Source organism: Sturnira hondurensis, unplaced genomic scaffold (assembly GCF_014824575.4).
Source record: "Sturnira hondurensis isolate 20B ecotype Veracruz unplaced genomic scaffold, ASM1482457v3 Scaffold0022215, whole genome shotgun sequence".
In the NCBI taxonomy this organism is placed as follows: domain Eukaryota; kingdom Metazoa; phylum Chordata; class Mammalia; order Chiroptera; family Phyllostomidae; genus Sturnira; species Sturnira hondurensis.
Window position 1 is genome coordinate 15,484,713 of NW_028094846.1, and position 22,705 is coordinate 15,507,417.

Sequence of the window (22,705 nt, forward strand, 5' to 3'; positions counted from 1 at the left end):
CAAAAACAAATAAATGAAATCTTAAAAAACAAACAAACAACCCACGATCCTTGCTTCAGGAAGGTTACGGCATAAATAGGTAAATATGGCCAACACGAAGCGGGTCTGACTCAAGGATGGCCCCTGGGGCTCCTTTTGCATTGCTGCGCCTATCACTTCCCAGCGGCTGCCTGGAGCCCTGTGTGGAGAGGATTCTGAGTTCAGGACTGGGCTCAGAGGGAGTGAATGCCCTGACCAACTAGATGTGACAGCAGAGGACACAGGGAAAGCAGGCGGGGGGCGGGGGGGAAGAGCACTTGTGGCGGAAACTTGCCATCCTGGGTCTAAATCAGGGTCTGTCAACCGTGGCACGATTGACATTTGGACTGGGGACGTGTGTTGTGGGGGCTGTCCTGTGCATTGTGGGCCGTTCAGCAGCTTCCTTGGCCTCTACCCACTAGATCCCAGTAGCACCCCTACAGTTGTGACAACTAAAACTATCTCGAGCCATTGCCCAATGTTCCCTGGGGGATGAAACTGCCCGTGCTTTAAAATCATTGGTCTAAATAATTACCACAGGACTAAACAGGGGGAAGTAAATGAGAACATTAAAGGACGCAGAGCTATAGGGAGGAGGTGAGGCTGTGTGGGAAGTGTGACGAGGGAGGAGAAAGTCACAGTCTCCGCTGTTGCCTGATAGGCTGGGCACTGTGCTATATCTCCACAGTTCCAAGGTCATGTCCACCACATGCTCAGGACCCTGGGGGAACAGAGCCTTAGATCACAGTAGGATGGATTGGAGTTATGCTATAGATTATCTTGTAAGATTGGTGGGACTCGGGATCATTTTATCCGTGCAGGTGGAATTTTCTCTGCTGGAGACTGCAATAAACAAAGATGAAGATGCTCTTTGGGCTCATGAGAAGGCGGACTGGCCCAGCAAGAGGAGGACAGGAATGACATTTCCCATGCAGCCCTGGGAATCTTTGGTGAGGAACAGGACCCTGGACCCTAGGAGATGAGTGAAACTGAAATCATTTCCATCATAAACTCCCTTTCTGGGAAGTGAGTGTATTCACCTTCAATTTCCTGACCTGACCCAGGTGTTGGTAAACAACGACCAAAGACTAACATATTTGATAAAATAAACCAGTGGCTTCAGGACACGTACAGTGCATCCGAATTGATTCCAGAGTGTGTTTCCTTTTAGAACTGGGACGCAGCCCAGGTAGTTTCAGGGAAGGTGTGACGCAGAGGGGAGGGCTGGTGGGACTCTGAGCTCAGCTCCTGCTCAGAAGCTGGACAACGAGGAGCAAGTGATCTCACCTCTCCAACCTTCACGTGGGTGCCTGTCAAGTGGGGGTGGTATTTCCTGCTTCACAAGGTTGTCCTGAGATGTTGTCAATTCAATGCCATCTTCAGGGACTGGCACAAATTAAGGGGCTGGACAAGTGTTGGTTACCTCCCGTGTCTTGCTCACTTGGAGTCTTACAATCATTCTTCCCCACTAGTCAGGAAAGTGGCTGAGGACAGACACTGCTGGTATCTGATACAGGTTTCCTCGAAGCTGCCTTCTGCCTCATTCTGCCCACTTTCAGAACGCTGAATGGCCAATAAGGCGTGTAGGCCACAGATGGGACTGAAAGTCTGGGTGAACGTATTTGAATTTAACCTGAGGCAGTAGGTCCTCTGGGCATGGCTGGTATTTGGGAGGCAAAAATCTCTTTTTTTCCCCTGTTCAAATCTCTGTACAATTGGAGGGCACGGTCTACAAATTTTTTTAGCATAGTAAGATATGTTACAGTGAGGAAAAGTCAAAAGTCATCTCGAGGACCAAAAAGAGAAAATGCATCTATCACCTGGAACAGTTATTTTCCAGAAACTCATAAAAGTGAACCATAAAAACCTCAATATTCAGAAGGAAGAAACCTCACTAAGGGCATTAAGTTCAGCTCACCCTCTTCTCAGATGAGGGCCTGGGGCCTGGGGGCAGGCACATGTTTGACCAGCACAGATATCTTGCTGGAAGCAGCCTTGGGACAGGAGCCCGGGACTCCGACATCTTTCCCTCTGAGCACCCAGTCTGAGTTCAGCGTCATCCTCTCCGTACTGAGTTGCTCAGCTCCTTTTGCCCAGACCAATGAAAGTTGTTTATGGGCTTCTGCCCTGCTTTACGTATTTAGTCTTATCTTCCTAACCAGGCCAAGTTCACACGTTTATTCAGCACCGCTTTAGTCATTTCCAGATGTATGTCTATTGTAGTCATGTCACAACTCAACCACTTACCAACTCTGAGACACTGGGCAAATTACTTAATCTATATGAGCATTTTGTTAGTCAATATTCTTCAAAGGAATAGAACCAATAGGACATATCTAGCTATCTGTCTATGAATTATATACCTATTAATTAGAATTGGCTCACAAGTCCCAAGATTTGCACTTGGCACACCGAAGACCCAGGAAGAATTGATTTTTAGTTTGAGTCTAAAAGCAGAAAAAAATTAAGGTTCCGGCTCGAAGGAGGTCAGGCCGGAGCAGGATCAGTCTTTTCAGGTCTTCAACTGATGAGATGAGGCCCACCCACATGAGGGAGGATAATCTGCTTTACTCACTCTGCTGACTCACATGTTACTCTCATCCAAAAATACCCTCACAGACACACTCAGAATAAGATTTAATGAAATATCTGGACCTCCTATGGCCCTGTGAAATTGACACCAAAGATTAACTCTCGCAAGTTTCAATCTCCTCATTTGTGTAATTGGGGTAAAATTCATACTTATAGAGTTAATGAAAAGACCCCTCTTTGACCTCATGGGTTAATAACAATAAAAGATAATGAAAATAGAGTACCCTTGTATAATCTTAAGGAATACTGTTTGTGTTGTTGTTTGTACCGTTGTTATAGTTGTTTTCATTGAAAGTGCTTACAAGGAGAGGCTGAGTCCCAGACAGAGGGAGATGAGAGTGCTGAGGGGCAGAGAGACAGGAGGGGCCGGCTTCCCGGTCGTGTGACCAATGTCACCGTCACACAGGGCCCCACATTCGGAAAGGTCCCGTGCTTGGTGTCACGCATTGCCGTTGCTCTCTCTAAGTGCTTACTCATTTTTGAACAAGGTGCCCTGCATTTTCATTGTGCACTTGACCTCACAAATTATAAAGCTTGTTCGGGAGTGAGAAATGGAGAATTTTTAAAAAGTGCTCCAAGAGATGTTAGTGAGCTCTGTCAGCTTATGCCGCATCCTAGGTTCTGCCGCTGAATTCTGCAGACATGAAAACGGCCACCAGACATTCATTTTTAATGACTTGTCATGGGCTTCTGAGCAATATATCTTTGGGCATTAAGGTGTGGAGTCAGGGAGTTAACATGATTGATGTCTTTGCTTCACACAAGAGGTCTCCCGCACTTACCTAGCACTAGATATCCACTTGGGAAATTTATGGGTGCTCTTGGCAGCCTAAGCAGCCATCAAATATTCATCAAAAATATGTAATAACTAATATATACTTAAAGAATTGAGGGAAATTAATATTCAAGGAAAGCATTCAGGGACCCATAAAAATAACAAATGCTAAAGAGACGAGTCAAGGTTGGCAGGTTTAGACCTCACCCTGCTCTTACACTGGCTTTGAGATTCTGGGTTTGCTGGCTGATCTTCACGTGCCCAGATGGCCAGAAGCAAGGGGGCTTCCGGTGGGTTCTGCTGGGTCTGGACTCCTGTTAACGGAAGGCGTGAACTCTCACCTCAGTCCTGTATCTCTACATCCCTGCCTCACTTTCCTCTGAGCATCTTTCTCATCGCACCAAATATCCCCAATTGGCAGCCAATTCTTTTTTTTAAATTGCAGTTTACATTCAATAGTATTCTGTGTGAGTGTCAGGTATACAGCAGGGTGGTTAGAAAATCATGTACAGAGTGGATCCCTGCTGCTTCAAGTACCCCCCTGGCCCCATACCTAGTCGTCATGATATTATGGACTATATTCCTTGTTGTGTAATCTGTAACTCTGTGACTGTTCTGTAGCCACCAATTTGTGCTTCTTAATCCCACCACCTTTCCCAGCAACCTCCAACCCTCCACCCCTCCAGCGACTGTCAATCTGTTCTGTGTATCTATGAGTCCGTTTCTATTTTGTTTTGTTCCTTTTTTGTTCATTAGATTCCACATATCAGTGAAATCATATGGGATTTGTCTTTCTCTGTCTGGCTTATTTCACTTAGCATAATATGCTGTAGGCTCATTTATGTCATTGTACGAGTTAAGATATCATTCTTTTTTTCTTTTTATTTGTTTTGTTTTGTTTTTTTTTTTAGAGAAAGGGGAAGGAGAAAGAGAGGGAGAGAAACATCAATGTGTGGTTGCTTCTCACTCACCCCCACACTGGGGACCTGGCCTGCCACCCAGGCATGTGCCCTGACTGGGAACTGAACGCATGACCCTTTGCTTCACAGGCCCATGCTCAATCCACTGAGCTACACCAGCCAGGGCTCATTCTTTTTTATAGCCAAGTAGTATTCACGGTGTAAATGTACCACAGTTTTTTTTATCGTCTATTGATGGGAACTTGGGTTGCTTGGCTGTTGTAACTAATGTGTAGCCAGTTCTTTACAGAAGGGGTTCTCGTGTGGCAGCCCCTTGAGGTCAGACTGTATCTTATCTCTATATTTTCAACACCTAGGACAGTGGCCCCACAAAGCAATAGGTCGAATCGTACGATATCCCCACTTTAGTAGATCAAACGTGCAGAAATAGCCATTTTACGTGACCCAGCTTTACAAATGCTAAAACTGGACCCCACCTTTTCAGTACACATTTTTCCTTATAACTGAATTGTCTTCTCAGAGCAGGCTGGGAAAAATCCCACAATTCCCAGCTCCAATGACCGGGACTTCTGATCATCCCATAGGCACCAGGCACACGTCCGGAGGTTCACGGGAAAAGACGCATTTGCTTATCTGTAACCGAAACAAAGCCACATAGAACGGACCTGCCTGGGGTTGGCAAGGTCCATTCCATTGTCCCCACTTGCTGATTTTTGGTTGAGCACTTCTGTTCTCCTTTCTTCCCTCTCCTATTTCTGGTCTTCGGCTCATTCTTACGACCGCCTTCGCCATCTCTGCCTACTTGGGCAGCACTGGGTACGCAGAGGAGATAAGTGATTTGGTTTTTGTCTGCTGTGTGTGGTCTCTCATTATCATCCACGGGAAGACAGGGAGGCGCGCCTTCCCCGGGGACGCTCCCCATCCCTCACAGAGGAGCAGAGAGTGGCAGACCGAGTCTGCTTGGAAAGGAATGGTGCGTTCGGGTGTTGGACCACCACAGCAGTTGCTGGGCTCTTCTGTTATTGTGAAAAATCAGGAGCAGAGCCTGTCACTTGTCATCTGTTCTTCGACTGTAACCAACTTTTCTTCCATGGGCCATTTGGTGGGACTGTGAATGATGGCTCTGGCTAAATGACACCATCCTGATGGTGGGGTAAACAGAAGTGATGCTGGAACAGGCACGTTGGATCCAGCCTGTGTTTTCGGAGAGCTGCTGACAGGGCCTGCGATTGAGAGGAATGTGCAGCGCGCGCTTGGGTTGAGGTGCTGCGTGCACCCCTTTATTCCCCCTGAGCTACTGGGGCACTGGCCAGGCTGTCAGTTGGGGAATGCGCCTGTAAACTCACTCGTACCAGAGTTTACACATGTGTGAAGTTTCAGTATCATTTGGCTCAATTCTTTCATTTTCATAGCCTCCCTAAGGCTCAGAAAGGCCAAGGGGCTGGTCCCAGGTCACACAGCCGGGACTGGTAGGGCCAGTGCGCCTTGTACTCCATTGCGTGTGTATCCCCACACAATTTCCTATGTTCTCGGGTACCATGGCTTCCGTAACAACTGTTTGGTTTCTGAGTATCAGAAATCTTTCTGTGCTAAATGTACACACTAGTTCTAAAGCTTAATTTAGAAATATCAAAATGGGGAAAGAATACATTGAGAGGAAGTTTGGAGTACTGGATAGAAAAGTAAATTCTGGATTTCAGAAAGGCTGGGCCCTGATTCTAGCTCTGTCTCTCACTTCTGATCTAGGGCTTGCTGCTCTCTCTCCGTGTCTCGGAGTCATCAGCTTGGGGCTAAAAGTAGTGTCTACTCCAAGGGTTGAGGAGTCATTGAAATACTTTTCGTAAAACACTTGCCACAGTTCCTGGCACATAGTCAGTGAACAGTAAATCTCACAATTACTATTATTTGCACATGTGTTTGTGTGTGTCCAGATATTGTGTCTATGTATGAGAGAGCTGGAAGAAGTACTTCCGAGGTGGTAGCAATGCAGTTCTGGGGATGGTTCTGGGTTTCAATTTGCCTGTGAAGATACTTTCTGAGGCAATACTAAAATCTATCTATTAATAAGGTAATACTAGCTTTCAATATCCTTGTGTCCTTTTTCAAAAGCATCCTCTTTCAGAGTCTAGTAATAGTTCAAGGAGCTAATTTGTGCAAAGTGCAACAAAGTTCACTTTGTGCATATATATTTGCTTTGCACATATCTGGCATATAGTAATTGCTCAATTAACATCAGCAACTCTTACTATTATACAGCATTTATTGTGGAGTTGTATGAGATAGAAAAGAACAAAATACAGTAAATTTTACAAACAGCTCTTGGTTCATCTATCTATATGGCCTATTAACTTCCAAACATCTTTGCAACCCACTTCGGGGAAATAGGATGCATTCCTTCCATTGTACAGATGGAGTAACTGAGACACTGAAAAGTGACATCACCCACAGACGGTGACCTAAGGAGTCAGGGCCAGAACCAGGCCTGGAACACAGACTTCCTGGCTCCTGACCCAGGGTCCCTTCCGCCATGCAGCCTTCACTGGGAGGCTGGAGGGACCAGGGAAGTGTCTATTTCAGCGCTCTCTCGGTTGCCCTTGGAAGTTTATCATCTATCGACTGAATGTTGATCCAAAACACACTAATTCCTGAGGAGGCCTTCCAGGATGTCCTGTTGAGACTTTATCTTCTTTTTTGTCAGCGCTTTGCTGGCAGATTAAAATTCAGTGGACCCCATTTGTAGGAAGTCTGATAAAATATTCTCATCTCAAGTGCAAACAATTTCTCCATCTGCCCCTTGGCTGAGAGGATCAGACTCAAACACCCTTGCAGGAGGGGAGTGTGGCAGCAGGCAGAGGAAGGTACAGGAAACAGCAAGCGTTTCTGTGTGGACTCAGTGTCTATGCACCTGATCTCTGGTCTGATGGTGCTGATTAGTCAGCTCCGTTACCGAGTTAGCTTTTCATCACCAATTTGACTGAATCTGCCAAAAATTACTTTTGCTTATTATTTGGTATCTTATAGCTGCAGCTCTACAGATGCGATGCATAGATCTGTAAGAAAAACAACAGATTTGGGGTTGGGCTATGGGTCATAGATGGGCTAGAGGATGAAAAAATTGCAGGAGATAGGAAGCGAGATCAGGAATACTGATTTGGGGAAGATGGCACTGTTTGCAAAAGACTTTTATAACACCCACTGGAGCAAAGCAATGCTTTGGGGTCGAATAGAAAATTTGAAAGACATGATCTTAGATTTCAGCTGGTAAGAAAAACATTCCTTCATTTGGTAATTCCTGTTACATGCCTACTATGTGCCAGGCACTTGGCCGGATCCTGGAGATATACTGGTGAGCAGGAAAAACATGCAGACCTCGCTCTTGGATCTTACTTCTTAGTGGGAGAGAGAAACCTGGGAAATGTGACCACAGTTTGGAATAAATCCTAAGAAAGAAATGAAGAGGGTATTGTGGTAGGGAATATCAGGGTGGGTGGCTGTTTCAGATGCCCTAAAGAAGAGCAGTTTAGGCAAGGGAAATTTCAAATGCAAAGACCTGAGAAGAGACATCTTGGCACTTTCTAGAAACTCCCCGGAAGATGACATAGTTGGATGGTAGTGGGAGAAAGATGACAGAGTTGAAACAGGAATCTGGAAGAGACACGGCAGTGATTGGACTAGGACTCAGCAGTAGGGTGGAGACAAGAGGATACATTCAAGATCTTTGGGGAGGAGCATGGAAGGTCTGGAGGTCAGTGAATGGGCTCGGCCGAGGGACAGGATATGAGAGTCAAAAAACACCCAGGTTTCTGGACTAAGAACTTGGTACACGGTGGTGCCACCCATCACAACAGAAAGCCCCAAAAGCGATTATCTTTGCAAGGAGCAGAATAAAGAATTGCATTTGGAGGCTGCATAGTGTGAATGGAATGTCCAAGTAGACATGCTAGGTATATTTGGTAGTTATGTGGGTCTGGAGCTCAAGAGAGGTCTGGGTCAAGGCCATGTAAACTATTACTATAGAAAGAAGTAAAGAGACAAGTGAAGAAAGTGCTATGTGTGTTTAGAGAATAAAAAATGAATTCAGATTAGGGATATATAGATGATTTTAGGGACATGGCAAGTTCAGCAAAGACCATAACCAAGGAACAGAGAGTGGATAGAGAGAGAACTAGAAAAATGCCTTTTTTATATGATGAAAAGAAAAGGTTGATTGTTAGTAGTATCAAAAGAACTGTACTTCTAACTCCTTCCCTAGAGAAGTTAAATGGGAGAAGAGACCAAGTGAGGTCCATTCCGTCATTAAGAAAATGACTATTCAAGCCACAGACTGAAAAGGAAAATACTTGCAAGATGTATATGTGGCAAAGATTTCATGTCTACGATATAAAAACAGCCCCTACTAACCAGCAATAAGAAGACAACCACGAACAATTAGGCAAAACTCTTTTCATCTGCTTCTTGCTGCTTGTGGATGAAAAGCCATTAGTCACCAAGGAAATGCAAATTAAAACCATAGCGAGTTACTATTCCACCCGCATGAAAATGGCTGAATCCAAAAAGACTTCAGAACAACAAGTGAGCAACCAGGACTTTGATGCATTTGTTGGCTGGAGTGTAAAACAACCCAGCCACTTAGGAAAACTGCTTGGTAGTTTCTTAAACAGTTGAACCTGTATCTATGATATGGCCCAGAAATGCCAAATTCAAGGTATACATTCAAGAAAAATGAAAAACATGTACACAAAATGACATACAAAATGATGGTAGCAATCTTAGTCATTCATAATAGCCAACGATTGGAAAGAACCCGAATTTTCTCTGACAGGAGAATGGATGAACAGTATTCTATTCGTGTGGTGGAGTACTCTTCAGCAATACAAAGGAACAAATAGTATCTCAAAACCACGATTTGAGTGAAAGAAACCCAAAAGCACGTGCTCTGTGATTCCATTTACATGAAGTTCTAGAACAGACAAAATTAATTTGTAATACTAGAGAGTGATTGCTGCTAAGGCACATAGGGAAATTTCTGGGGTGATGGAAATGGTCTATGTCTCATTTAAGTGGTGGTTACATGGTCGTGTACAATTACTAAAACTCGCCAGACTGAATGCTCAAAATCTCAAGGTCTTGCCTTTTATTGTTATGTAATGTATACTTCAGATTAAAAATATCTGGATAGTCTAGCTCCAGGACCTACCTTCTTAAAGTTCTTCTCAATATTAGAGGCAAAAATAGGAGTGACTGCATGGTAAAAAAAAATTATCAAAATAAAATGGATGAATCTAACTCAGCTGATTCTAACAGTCTTACTTTCTGAGTTCTACACAAGGCCTCAGCCCATGGCTTTTCTGGCTGATCTGTGTTCATGTGGACGTGTTGATATGTTGCTGAATGAGAGGCCCAAAATTGTGTTTGTGGGTACAGCTTAATAGGACTTGCATCGATGTAGCCTTGACTGTATGGTAGGACCTGGGTGGGCCGTGTTTCCTAAAGTAGCCTGTTGGGCTTCCAAGGGACAAGTGTTTTGGCTTCTGTTTCTCTGATTTCCTCCACAATATGGCTTTGCTCTGTCGTGGAGTGGGTGCAATCTTCATTTGGTGAATGAATGGCTGAAGAAATGAATGATGAATGTCAAGCGTGAGACATTCCAGATAAATACAAAAACTCTCTTATTTATCTTTTTTTAAAGATTCCATTTATTTTGTTTTTGAGAGAGAGGGAAAGGGAAGGAGAAAGAGAGGGAGAGGAACATCAATGTGTGGTTGACTCTCACATGGCCCCCACTGGGGGACCTGGCCCGAAACCTAGGCATGTGCCCTGACCTGGGGACCCTTTGGTTTGCAGCCCGAGCTCAATCCCCTGAGCTACCCCAGCCAGGGCTCTTATTTCTCCTTTTAAAATAAATATTGCCATATATGAGACATCTTCTAAAAAAATTAACAAAAAAATCCAAAGCCTTGCCAGTTTCTCTTCACTTTCTATAAATACAAGAGTGGAACAGGGAAGAAGACATAGAAAAGGGTCTCATTTTCTGTCCCTCAGACTTCTGATTTTAAAGGCCAGACTGATAGCAACTGGTGTAGTGGCTGGACTTTGGATTATTAAAAAATATTTTGTAAGAAATAAGCTTGGTTTATATGAACCAACAATGAGATAACCTACTTTGATAAGAATGACAGCAACAGTTGACATTTCTGGGGGAAAACATGAACCAAAACAAGAACCAAAAAAATCCCTTCCAATCTCAAAAGCAGCAGAATATAAAGGAGATTAAATTTAGCTGCAGTTGCCAACAGAAAGAGCTTTTGGAAGACATGTTTCATGAGGACTTTTTAGCAAAGTTTACTAACTGCAAGTATTTTTTGCATGGCAAATACAGTGGCAAAGCGAAGCATTTAATGATTTGAAATCTAAAATATATTTATAGAAATAAACCCGAATTAACCTGGGCCAAATGCTTTATTCTTTGACTGCTTCTATTAACACTATGAATTCCCTTTGCGATGAAGGAAGATAACTTTAAATAAATCACTGTGTTGAAAAATAGAATCTAATTGATCATATGTGAGTCAGCAACCTTAAAAAGAAAATCTATTATAATTGTTTACATTTGATTTTAGATGGCAGATGAAAATTGGTGAGGTATTTGGAAATTTATATAAAATTAAATTTTATGTTTTGATTCTAAAATTTAAAAGCCTGGGAAATATGTATTTATTGAATGTTTTTATAAAATGTAATAATTAGTTTATTGTACACTTAATGATGAAAATAGAGGATGCATTTTATTTGTCTCTGTCTTTCCTAGAATTTATGATTTCTTGTAAGAATACCTAGTCTATTGCAAAATACAAAACAAATATTGTGTAAGAATATAAGTAGGGCACAGGGTGGAAATGTGGTAAGATAAAATGTTTTCAAAAAGGGAGAATTTGCAGACACACAGACTTGAACGTTCTATACTATTCAATTGACATTGAACCACAACTTTGGTTTTGACTTTTCCTGATGGTCAGATCAAAAAAGGAAACACAATTTATTGAAGTGATTTACAACAAACTTAATACTAATGATAATTAGTATTAAGGTCATTATACTAATGACCTTAAGCCAAGAGTATTCTAATCAGGAAAAATACAACTCTAGGGCTAAATCATGTGTCTGCATGTGCATGTGTGTGTTATTTTCAGGAAACTGAACAACGCAATGGCCAATGTTCTCAACAGTATATACCTTTAATAAATGTAATTTCTGTTATGAAATCGCTTCTGCAGTGTCAGCTTGAAGGAGGTATTTCTGTCAATGAGAGGCTGAGAGCAGTGGGACCGGATGGGGCTGTGAACCATATGCAAAGGCCTCCAGAACATGCTCTCATGTAAGGTGAGCTGTAAAGAACCTGGGGTGTTTTCCCTGATGGGGGTCTTCTGTAAGGATACTGGATGGTCAGCCTGGAGCGCCAGTTTAGAGAAGGAGAGGGTTGGCAGACTTTAGGCGAGGACATGGCACGTGGTAAAGGGTTGGAAATGGCTGATGGCCGCAGTGATGGTGACGCCCCCTGGCCCCTGAGAGTCAGTCTCTATAGATGAAATGCTGCCCTCGGGCTTGTCAGTCTAAAGACTTGACATTGCCTTTTACTGATTGGGTATCATAAATGAAATCTCTTCTCTTAACTGCTTGCTGTCCATTTCCTCACCACTACAACGATACTGGGGAGGGGAAGCTTGTTCCACTCTCCTGATGTTTCTCTCCAAGTAGAAAGTGTGAATGCTGGGACCTTCTCCATCTGTCACTCCAAGGGAATGACTTATCTGATTAGTCCCTTTAGGAAAAATAAACTGAACACATTTGACCCACCCCTTCCCCTTCCTTTCTGGGGAGCTATTCACCTGCTGTGAGAAGCAAGAGTTCTGTCCCCACTGTGCACTGATCAGACCATCTTCATTCACATGTGTGTGTCTAGGAGAGCAACCCTGCCTGATTCCAGGCCTCTCACATCAGTGTCCTTCGGGGGGAGGGGGTGGTATTTGTTGGTGATAAAGATTTTATCTTGGCTTCTGTCTTCCATGCCTTTGTCTTATTTATCCATTTGTTCAGATCTCCAGTGAAGAGGGGTGCTATTTATTGGCCCTCTCCAGAGACCCCAACAGGGTCGACTGTTGTTTAATCATACCCATTGGCACAGTAGGGGGGTGGCGGTTACGCTGTTGGTTATTACTGTGTTGGCCATTCCCCCCAGACCCCCTCAGTCTGGAGGCACAATTGAATAATACCCATCACAACACCCGCAGTAAGACAACCATGAGACAATCAGTGGCGTGTCAGGAATTTTCCCACCAAGTTCAAGAGGCCTGCAGACACCTGCAACTGTTCTTCTTGAACAGCTGTTTTTCTGGGGTTACCTATCATGCCTGGCTCCACGGAGGGACCCCATTGTCTTGGCTGCAGATGTGATCGCTTATCTCAAGATTCTTTCCAACACTGTCACCAAGCCAAAGCCTGTTGGTGAAAAAGCCTTGTTGGTCTCCTGGTGAAAAATATGGGGTCCCTAGAAGCAGGTGCTGGATTAAGAAACACTAGGAATGACCAAGAGTTCAGGGCCCTGTTGGACTCGGGTGCAGGGCACCGAGGCTGGTGTGGCTGGCTCCCTGGGCAGCTCTGGCTGTTAAAAAGCAGGGCTGACACAGACCCCGTTTCTGGAAACGTGGCCTCCCAGCACGGCTTCATGTGCCTTCTCCATCTGCTCCAGAAGCATTTTTCTGGGCACTTTGACAGGAGGCCTCCAAACAAAAAGGGAAAACAAAAAAAGTGCATTTTTTATCATCTCCAAATACCTGCAGCTCCGGGATATGAATGGGAAACACTTATCTTGTGACCTTTCCAGCCTACTGCAGGAGGAGGAGAGAAAAAGAAAAAACAAAACTATTAAAACAAACACGAAAGGCACCATCTTGTTTCTTTTCTGTCCTTGTTTGCTCTTTATTTAAAAGGAAAGAAAAAAAGAGAGAGATCTGGTATTTAAACCAACCTGCTGACAGACAGTTTGCTTTTATTTGATTTGCACTTCATTTGCATGAATAAAAAGTCGAGGGAGAGTGTTGTGACTTAGCAGTAATATAAAAAAGCTATTATAGGGCCTTGATCATTAGCTTCTTTATCATAGGGCTATTGCATCTTGCTTTTAATCACCAAATGCCATTGAAAACATTCCCTAAAGCTATGGAGATTGACAGAATATACAGGTTCCTTCACTGTGGGGCATGCGGAGTCAACTGCGGAATGTGAAATTCACCAGATCCCAAAATGGAGAAAAAGTGACTGGTAGATAAATTAGACTGTCTACTCTGTCAAGGGCAAAGGGGGAAGGGCAGTATCATCCATTAGAACCAGAAACCTTAGGTAGGGAGAAGGAAGGGCGCTGCTTTCCTTGTCCCAAAGAGGGCCCCCTTCCTGCTCCTTCACCATGGGTGGGACACAGGAGACATGGGGACTCACCTGACAATGTTGCTGGTTCCTCCCCGGAGGGTAGGGGCCCTTGCCTGGCAAATCCACTGTCCTCAGTGTGACCGAAGGCGGTGAGACCTGCCTCAGGGGCGATCAGGGCATTGAACCAGCAGATATTCACAACTGCGAGGCGGTTGTGATCTGTGCAAGCATTTGGATCTATTCTAAGGTCAAAGTGAAGGGAATTTGTGAAGCATATAGGTTTTCAGTGGTTCCACATTTTTATTCTAAATCTTTTTTTTCCTTAGCAGAACTATCTCAGTTTTGTCTTTCATGGGTATGAAAACTGTTACTAACATGAAGTGCTATCCTTCCTAATATTATTTATATTTTAACAGGGAATGAAATTGTCACTTTTTTTTTGAGAGCAAGCCCCCAGGAAGCTTCAGGACAGGGGGTGGAGAAAGGCTTGAGGCAGAGGAGAGAGGTCTGCTCAGGAACTTCTAAGTCCCACCACGCACAGGTCACATCCTAGCTTTGTCGGTGCCCAGCATCTATGCTGATGATGAAAAAATGGCTGCATTTCAAGTTTAATTAGTAATATTCACTAGGCTATGAGTTCAGCTGTGTGTAACAAACTCAAAATAACAGTGACTTAAACAAAACGCAAAGGTCTTCCTCATGGAGCGGTCCGGAAGAAGGCCCTCCACTGCCTGTATGGAGACTTTGCTCTTTGAGATCTTTCAGGGCCCTCACCACCATATTCACAGTGAAAACAGTAGGAGGTGGGAGGTGTAGGGAAGGGAGCACATCTCTTCCTTTAAAGATACGGCTCAAAGTTGCATATACGGCTTCCACTCATACCCTGTTGGCCAAGCCTTGCTCAGAAGATCATACTAGCTGCAAGGGAGGTTGGAAAACATACCATCTCTGTTTGTGCAGCCGTGTGCCATGGGTTTGCATCTGCAAGAGAGAAAGGGAGATGGTTCCTGAAGGCGAGCTAAGCGCCATGACAGGCAGGTTTGGGGTGAGGAGGCTGTTGGAAAGCAGATGTTGTTTGCTTGGAAAAATAGAAAGAGGCGTTTGGGTGGGGCTGGGAGGTGAACCAGGCGGTGAGAACTCTGGGTGCTTATTTTCCTGAGACTTCACTCCTAATAGTTTGGTGTTATGCTATTAGGATTGCTTCCAATCTAATGTATTCAGCTCCAGGTGCCCTTGGACTTCCCAGACTTGTTTTCAAATTTGGGTTAAGAAAATATACTCACAGTCTTTAGTCAAGATTCAATTTAACAGCCATGGAGTGAGCGAATATTACAGACATGTTAGGTGTGGTAATACAATGCTGAGTAAGTTGTAGGGTCTGCCCTGGCAGGTTATGCAAGCAGGTGAAGGAGCAGAGGAGAAAAGATAAAGAGCAATAAGTAAATCTACTCAGAGGCCTGAAAGAGCACAGTGCATTGGACATATGAGAATAGCTCAGTATTGCTAGACTGTGAAGTCCTCAGTCAGGAAGCCCGAGGATGTGGACTAGAAGGGTGGGCAGGAGCTTGGGGCGGGGGGCCTGGCAGGTGCATTGGACAATTGTTGTTTTTAAGCTGCTCAGCACTTGAACCCTTTTCCAGTGTGTGGACCCTACTTTAATGCATGAATCTTTTTTAAAAAATTGTATTTATTTATTTTTAGACAGAGGGGAAGGGAGGGAAAAAGAAACATCAATGTGTACTTTCGTGCACCCTCTACTGGGGATCTTGCCAGCAACCCAGCATGTGCCCTGACTTGGAATCAAACTGGTGACCCTTTGGTTCACAGGCCAGCGCTCAATCCACTGAGCCACACCAGACAGGGCTACTGTGTACATTTTGGTGGGGGGCTGGGCTCATCTGCTTTGGAAAAGTTGAACTTTTAAAAGCCAACTTTTCAGCGCCTGGTACGGCAGCGAGGTGAGGGCACGTACCTCAGACCCACAAGTCAGATGCCCCTCCCAGGCTCGGGTTCTAGAACTAAGAGGAAGATACAGCCGGGTACTCAGGCCAGTGGCTGTAGAGGCATTGAGAGCACTGTCACACGGCGCTGATGAGTTCTGTCAAGCAGGAACAATGTCATTTTTACCAGGTGGTTCTGCAAGGATGGCTGTGCCCAGAGTCCTGGCTGTCCCGGTTCCCTCAGCTCTTGCCCCTTTTCTTACCCAATTCTTTGGCTTTTCTGGTGATTCTGTGAATTGCCCTTCAATGAATGCCTTCTCTGGGCAGCTGCTCACAGATCCTCATCAGCCAGAGGTGGTTTCTCTCACTTGCAACTAGGAATCCTGGGTGTTATACGAGGGCAATGAAGAGTCTCTGCACAAGGAAGCCGGACCACCTACCACTCGCCATGTATGAAGGGGACTGACGTAACGGCACCAGTCATTCAGGAGCACATTCTACACCAGGCACTTTACCTAGATTATCTCTTAATCTTCAGAACAACCTCTGAGTAGATGTTGTTGTTATCATCCTCATCTTACACATGGAGAATCAAGTTTTGAACCCAGGGATTCCATCTTCATTCTTCACAACCACGACCAAAGCCCAGCCCAAATTCACACCCTGCATTCCTTCCTTCAAGGCCTGTCTCAGTTGCCACTCCCCCCACCACAAAATGAAGTTCTTCATCAAGTTCGCCTTGGGTGCCCAATGACTTTTCCCTTATTTTTATTTCACCAGCACACTGTGTCTGCTCTCTAGTCTGTGCCGTCAGGCACCTGCTCCCTGTCACTACAGAGTTATTTCACAGCATTCTGATGCCTTCCTCTTCCAGCTACATCATAGGCCCCTCAGAGGTTCCCCTGCTGGCTGTGCCCTTCACTAGGAGGTGATGCTTTGAGGATGTAAATATGACCTTGCAGCATTGGGTGGTCTCCAAAAGGCTGTATTGTAACAACTGGTTCACAAAGGAACTGGCCAATCAGAATAGTCAACGGCTGTAAATATCTGGAACATCTGTACTGTGCAGACAACTGCATGTTAGCTCTGGTTATAAAAAAGAAAAGAAAAGAAAAGAAATAATGGACGAACTTCTTTGTAAGTGCATAGCAGGACGGACATTTCAGAAGTTTTCTCTTTTAGCTGCCACAAAGCCTAGTATGTTCTCATGTATTTGGTAGGTACTTAATACATCTCTGAGCTAATGGGTGAATGAGTAGGATAATTAGCATCACGCATTCCCCCAGCTGCCCACAGGTGGGTGTCAAAACTAGGAATTCCCAGTTTGGGTTGGATGATGATACTCTGAGTATTCTCTGTGATTGTTTGGTGGTAAGGGGGTCATGAACTTAATTCTCCTACCATATTTAGCTTTGATTCACAAATGTGAACACAAAATGATATGTCATACAATACCCTCCGAGAGATGGAGACTGGGGACTTGAAAACTAAGGAAACTGGTGAGGCAACTCGACTCTCCACTTTCCTGGGTCACCTGGCTCAGAGGGTGGTGATCGTATCCTGCTGTGCACAGGCCCAGGAGTGATCTGGCTACCTAAGGGCTCTGTGTGGCCACTGTCCAAGGTAAGCGGCGGCTCCTAGAATCATCCAGCGGATCGGCCTCGGGTACCCCAGAGCCCACCTACCTACTTGGCACTCGGAGCCTGTTGCGGAACGTTCTCTTTGCCCTTCTGTTCGTCTTCCACTGCGATCACACGACAGCTGCATGAACACATGGAGGATGCTTGGCAGCTGCTAGACGCAGATGCTGGGCTCTGTAATGTACTTTCCCCCCACTCTACTGCTGCTTCTGAGTGTTTCTCTGGCTGCCTGGGTGTCTTCCTTCCTGCCCGTGGGAGGGGTGCGCTCCGAGGTGCTAGTGGAGTGTGAAACCTTGGGGGATTGGTACTGCTGAGCAGGCATTGTGGCTAGGTCCTTAAGACCGTCTTTGCCTTTTTTACACTCAAGTGTCAGTTTTTTAACTGTTTCGCATGCACATGCATGAGTAAGAATGATGGCAAGCTGGTCTGGAGGAAAATAATGTTGGCGTGCCTTGAAGGCCCTGCCTTCACTGGGTCCCCGTTGCTTTCTGATCGTCCTTTTGTTTAACTGGCCTCCTTGACTCTGCCGTGCCCCTTTGCTTCCACCTTCCATGGGGCTACTGGAGTGATTTCCCTATAACCAGATCTGACCACATCTCTCCTTTTTTCCAGAAGCCCTGTAGCTTGCAAGATAAAATCTGAACTTAGTGTGACTAAAAGGCCCATCATGACTCATCTCTGCTGCAGCCACATCTGTTTGGACTGGAACAAATCAGCTGTTTCTTAACTCAGTCTCACACTTGTGTTTACTCAGGCTGGGAAATCCTTCCTTCCTTCTTCTTGTCCGTTCACCTGGTTCATTTTGTCTCCGCCAGCAAGATTTCTAGGGTGCTTTCGCCTAGGCGTGCCTTCTCCCTTGGCCTGATCCTCGAGGAGCCAAACTGAAGAACCATCTTCACAGAGATAACCCAGTCAGGCAAAGCTGCTGATTAAACAGCCTCTTGTGTGACAGGTGCTGGGACCTAAATGTGAACAAGATACAGTGCCAGTCCTCAAGGAGTTCACAGACTGTTGGACAGACGTATGGGAAAGCCCACAATTAAAGTAGAGAAGGAAATGAGCTCTAAGACAGAGCTAAGTATAGGATGGTACAGAAATGAGATGCTCTCCCTTTGTGCTCCTGTAACATCCTGAATTCCATTTTTTAGCTCCATATTACGTAGGGTGTTTTCAGTTTGTCTGTCTCCCCAACAACATCTGAGTTTCTCGAAGGCAGCGGGGATTCAAGTTGTATCGCCCATGTCCGCCCACTGCCCAGCACAGAACTCAGGAAGCATCTGTTGGACCATAGCATCCGAATGACAAGGTCCACCTGGCGATGGCACCGTATGTCTGTCCAGGTGAGTGGCAACTCCAAGGAAGCACCAACCTCCTGGATTAAAGAATGCAGAAGAGGACACATGGTAAATTAAGGAGCTTGCAGAAGAACAATGTTCCACCTTGTTTTAAAACATGAAAATCTATCTTTCAAGAAGGTCCTCAAGCCTGGGGATAGAGAACCGTTCTTCATCATACTTGTTCCTCATCTTTTCTCTCTTTCTCGAACCCCTCTCCTCTGTTCCACTTTTCTCCCGCTTTGGTCAGAGAAAGTATCCACTAAAGACATTTGCATATTATTTACCAGCAATATTTATATACACTTAAAATAAATTGATTTTCACATCTGCGTGGCAGAGAACTTGGAAAACTCTGACAAACAAGAAGGGAAAACAAGATACTGAGTAACCCCACCACCCAGAGCTGCCCGAATTCTGCTGTTGATGTGTTGGTGCAGATCCTTGCGGACTTTTCTCTACATCTGTGTGTAAGAAAGTGTTTGAGTGAATTCTCTGGATGTAGGCTACCTGAGTCCGAATACTGGCTTCACCACCTACTCTTAGCTGGGTGACGTAGGCTGTGTTATCAGCCTACATCAGCACGCTTATCCTCTGTGTGCTTCCTCATGGGTCAGTAGAGTTCACACTAAGACTTAGAGCCCCGTGCTGTTGGGAGAAGGAAATATTCTAGCACGTGCTTATAACAGTACCCAGTGAATAGTGAGCATGAATTCACTTAATTAACAAATATTTATTAAGAGCCTATTTAATGTCAGGCATTTTTCTAGATATTCCTTTCACAGCCAAAGATCCACCAGTGTTATGCAGTTTTTATTCTAGTGTAACCACCAAATACATTAAGGAGTTTTGTTATTGCAAAAAGTACCATATGATATATTGTATGGAGTCGGCTCTTCTCATTTACAACATCTTGCTATGTGTTATAACATTTTTCTGTGTCATAAACCTTACATTATTACTGTAATGGTGAGACAGTATTTCAGCAACTAGATATCATATTTTATTTAATAATCTTTTGCTAGATATTAAAGTAGTTTCTAATTTTTCATAATTTTAAAGACCAGTATGATGAAAATACTTATGTACACATCTTTATGCACTTACCTGTGCTTTCCATCAAAATATATAGCCTTTTTTCTAATACCTCTTTTATTTTTTTAAAGACTTTACTTATTTATTTTTAGAGAGAGGGGAAGAGAAGGAGAAAGAGAGGGAGAGAAACATCAGTGTGAGGTTGCCTCTCACATGGCCCCCATTGGTGACCTGGCCCGCAACCCAGGCATGTGCCCTGACTGGGAATCAAACTGGCAACCCTTTGGTTCTCAGCCAGCACTCAATCCACTGAGCTGCACCAGCCAGGGCAAGATAGATAGTCTTAAGAGTGGAATTACAGATGGAGAGTATGCATTCATATGGGGCTTCTGGTGGACATGACCTCCTATGAGGGGTATCTACCAAACTGCAATCCCTAGTGCTGTAGGAGAGAGCCTATTTCTCCACACTCCCATCTGAACCAATACTGAATGTTTCTAATTCTTTCTAAACCTTGCATATGAGAACAAAAATGGTATCATGTCATTTTAATTTGTATTTCTTTCACTTCTAGTGAAGCTGATTAAAAGAACTTCTTTTCTTATTCTTACTTGATGGCATGCTTAGAGAGAAAAGAAAGAGAGAGTGAGGGGGGAGAAACATTGACATGAGACAGAAACATCAATTGGTTGTCTCCTGTATATGCTCTGACCAGGGACCCAACCTGCAAACTAAGCATGTGCCCTGACTGGGAATTGAACCTGCAACCTTTCTGTGTATTGGAAGACGCTCCAACCAACTAAGCCACACTGGCTAGAGCTGATTTATATATATATATTTCACGAGCTATTTGTGTTTCTTATTTTCTGAGTTGACCATTTGTGTCTTTGGAGGCCTCCATTCTGACTTTGATAAGATGATCTTGGATGTTGATTTAGACTGAATAGGCTTTTTCTGTGAAAGACCTAGACCTGCATCAGGCTTTGTGAGGTAACGGTTTCAAGGGACATGTGCCCAATGTTCTCTGCTATGCATTTGCAATTTCCCCTAAAAATATCTAACGTGCACTTTTCTGCATTTTGGCAGTGATGCAAGTTTTAATGCTAATGAACCATTTTTTTGCACAACCATCTCAGTGAGAGCAGTGTCTGCCTCTGTCTAGACTGAAAGATGCTAAGAGGTGTCTGGCTGTGTGTAAAGAATGTATGATCTGGTGCATTCCTGGACTTCCCTCTACAGTAGGTGTTGGTACAGCTGAGTGCATATGTGTGTCTGCCTATGTACCTGTCTCTGTCTTGAGCTGAGGTCAGGAAACAATATGTGTAATTTGGGGTCTCTGTGATGTCACAAAAGTATCCTTGTATTTCTGCCATCCGAATTTATTAACCAAGGGACATTTAGTTCAGAATTTGTTACTTCTTAGGAGGAATGCCTAATTATCCACCCATCCTCAGGGTACTTCCTGAACTCTGAACTTCCTAAGCACATGCATTTTGCATCTGCACTTATTCATGCATTGCCAAAGATGTGTCCTCGGTGTAACTCATACAGTTTTTCTCATATGAGAATCCACTACCTTTACCTGTGACCATTTGGAAGTGCGATTCCAGGCTTTATTACATCCTCTCAAAACAGATCCACGCCCCAAAGCATTAGTAGGCAATGTAGAATTGACTGCACCTTCATGGGGAGATGAAGGAGAAAGCGACATGATATGACACCCAGCAACTAAAAAAAGAGCAAGATTTCCCTTACTCTTCTCAAAGTTCCTCTTTAGTCATGGGCCTCTGGTCCTCCTTCTCCTTTTCTCTGAGCCTTTCCTTAAAGTAGCCACTGAATACCTCATTTCGTTTTCAGTGAAATTTGGATCTCTTCTGGATTCTGGTCAAAGGTGTCAGCTGATCCTAATACTCAGGAAAGCCAGCATTTTTTTTTAAGTGAAACCTCTTTCTATGGGAGAAACCTCTTTTCTATGCACTGCTTACAAAAGTAAGGTTCTCTCCAAGTGGTCCTACCAAGCTCTTTCACCAGGACTTGGGCCTTCAACCAATTTGATGACGAGGACCATGACTGCCATTCATTTTGTGTCCTCTCTCAGCTTTCACTGGCCCCCATGCTCCCTCTAGGCCTTTAATAATGTAGGTTCTTGACAAATGCTTGCCAGCCAGCAGGAGTCTCCTGATTCCTAAGTATATTCTCATGACTTAGCCTAGCACATACAACCTAGAAGGCACAAGAGTACATGAACGAGCAAATGATGGAGCCTCAACCCATGTACCTCTCTGATGCAGTGAGTAAGATGCTGTGACCAGCTGGACCCTGTGGCTGGTGCGCCCACTGCTGTCCAGATGATGGGCATCAGCTTAGCCATTTACTTCCTTCTACTTCCAGTGCGTCTCTGTTCTCAGTCTAGTTGGTTGGCAGGATCTTCTTCTCTAGTCCTGTTCGTGTCTTTCTCCATAAGCAGTTGAGTCCATTCAAAGGGGTATTTCTAAAATCCATTCCTCAGAATAGGACCCGTCCTTGGATGCTACCTCTCACTCCAGCCATCGGTAATGTGGTTCTTCCCAGCCTCTCCTACGTGAAACCTCAGTTGTCTGTGGCCTGCTTCTAAGGTTCTATTCCTCCCATTTCTCCATAGGTCCCCTTTGACCACATAAACGTCAGGAAGAGGAAGACAGCGGGAGACAAATGTAGAAATAAATGAATCGCATAGAGGACAGAAGGGACAGAAAAGGAATGTGGGAAGGAAGAGAGGACTCCACAGACAAGAAGGGTAGGTGTGTTCTGCTTGGAAATAAGGGAGACGATTGGATGATGGGATCAAATCCACCTGTTGGATTTTTTTTGTATGGCTCCCTCTGTACCATGGCCTTTTCTCTGGACTCCTCTGTGTTGCTTTTTTCTGAAATGCACAAAATGAAAAGCACCAAACAAGTATGAAGTAGTGGGAAGTGACTGGGAGACAGAAAGGAATTTCAGGATATTGTTTTATCCAACATTTAAGGAAGCCTGGAGGTTAACCTAG

At 44.4% G+C, this 22,705-nt stretch overlaps 1 long non-coding RNA gene across 1 annotated transcript; it reads left to right on the forward strand.

Moving 5' to 3' along the window:
- The first annotated feature begins 843 nt into the window (after positions 1 to 843).
- Positions 844 to 19,107, forward strand: LOC118979195 (uncharacterized). Its single transcript, XR_005064859.1, has 3 exons — positions 844 to 1,044; positions 11,580 to 11,685; positions 18,983 to 19,107. It is a non-coding gene; the product is annotated as an uncharacterized LOC118979195 (long non-coding RNA).
- The last annotated feature ends 3,598 nt before the right edge of the window (positions 19,108 to 22,705 follow it).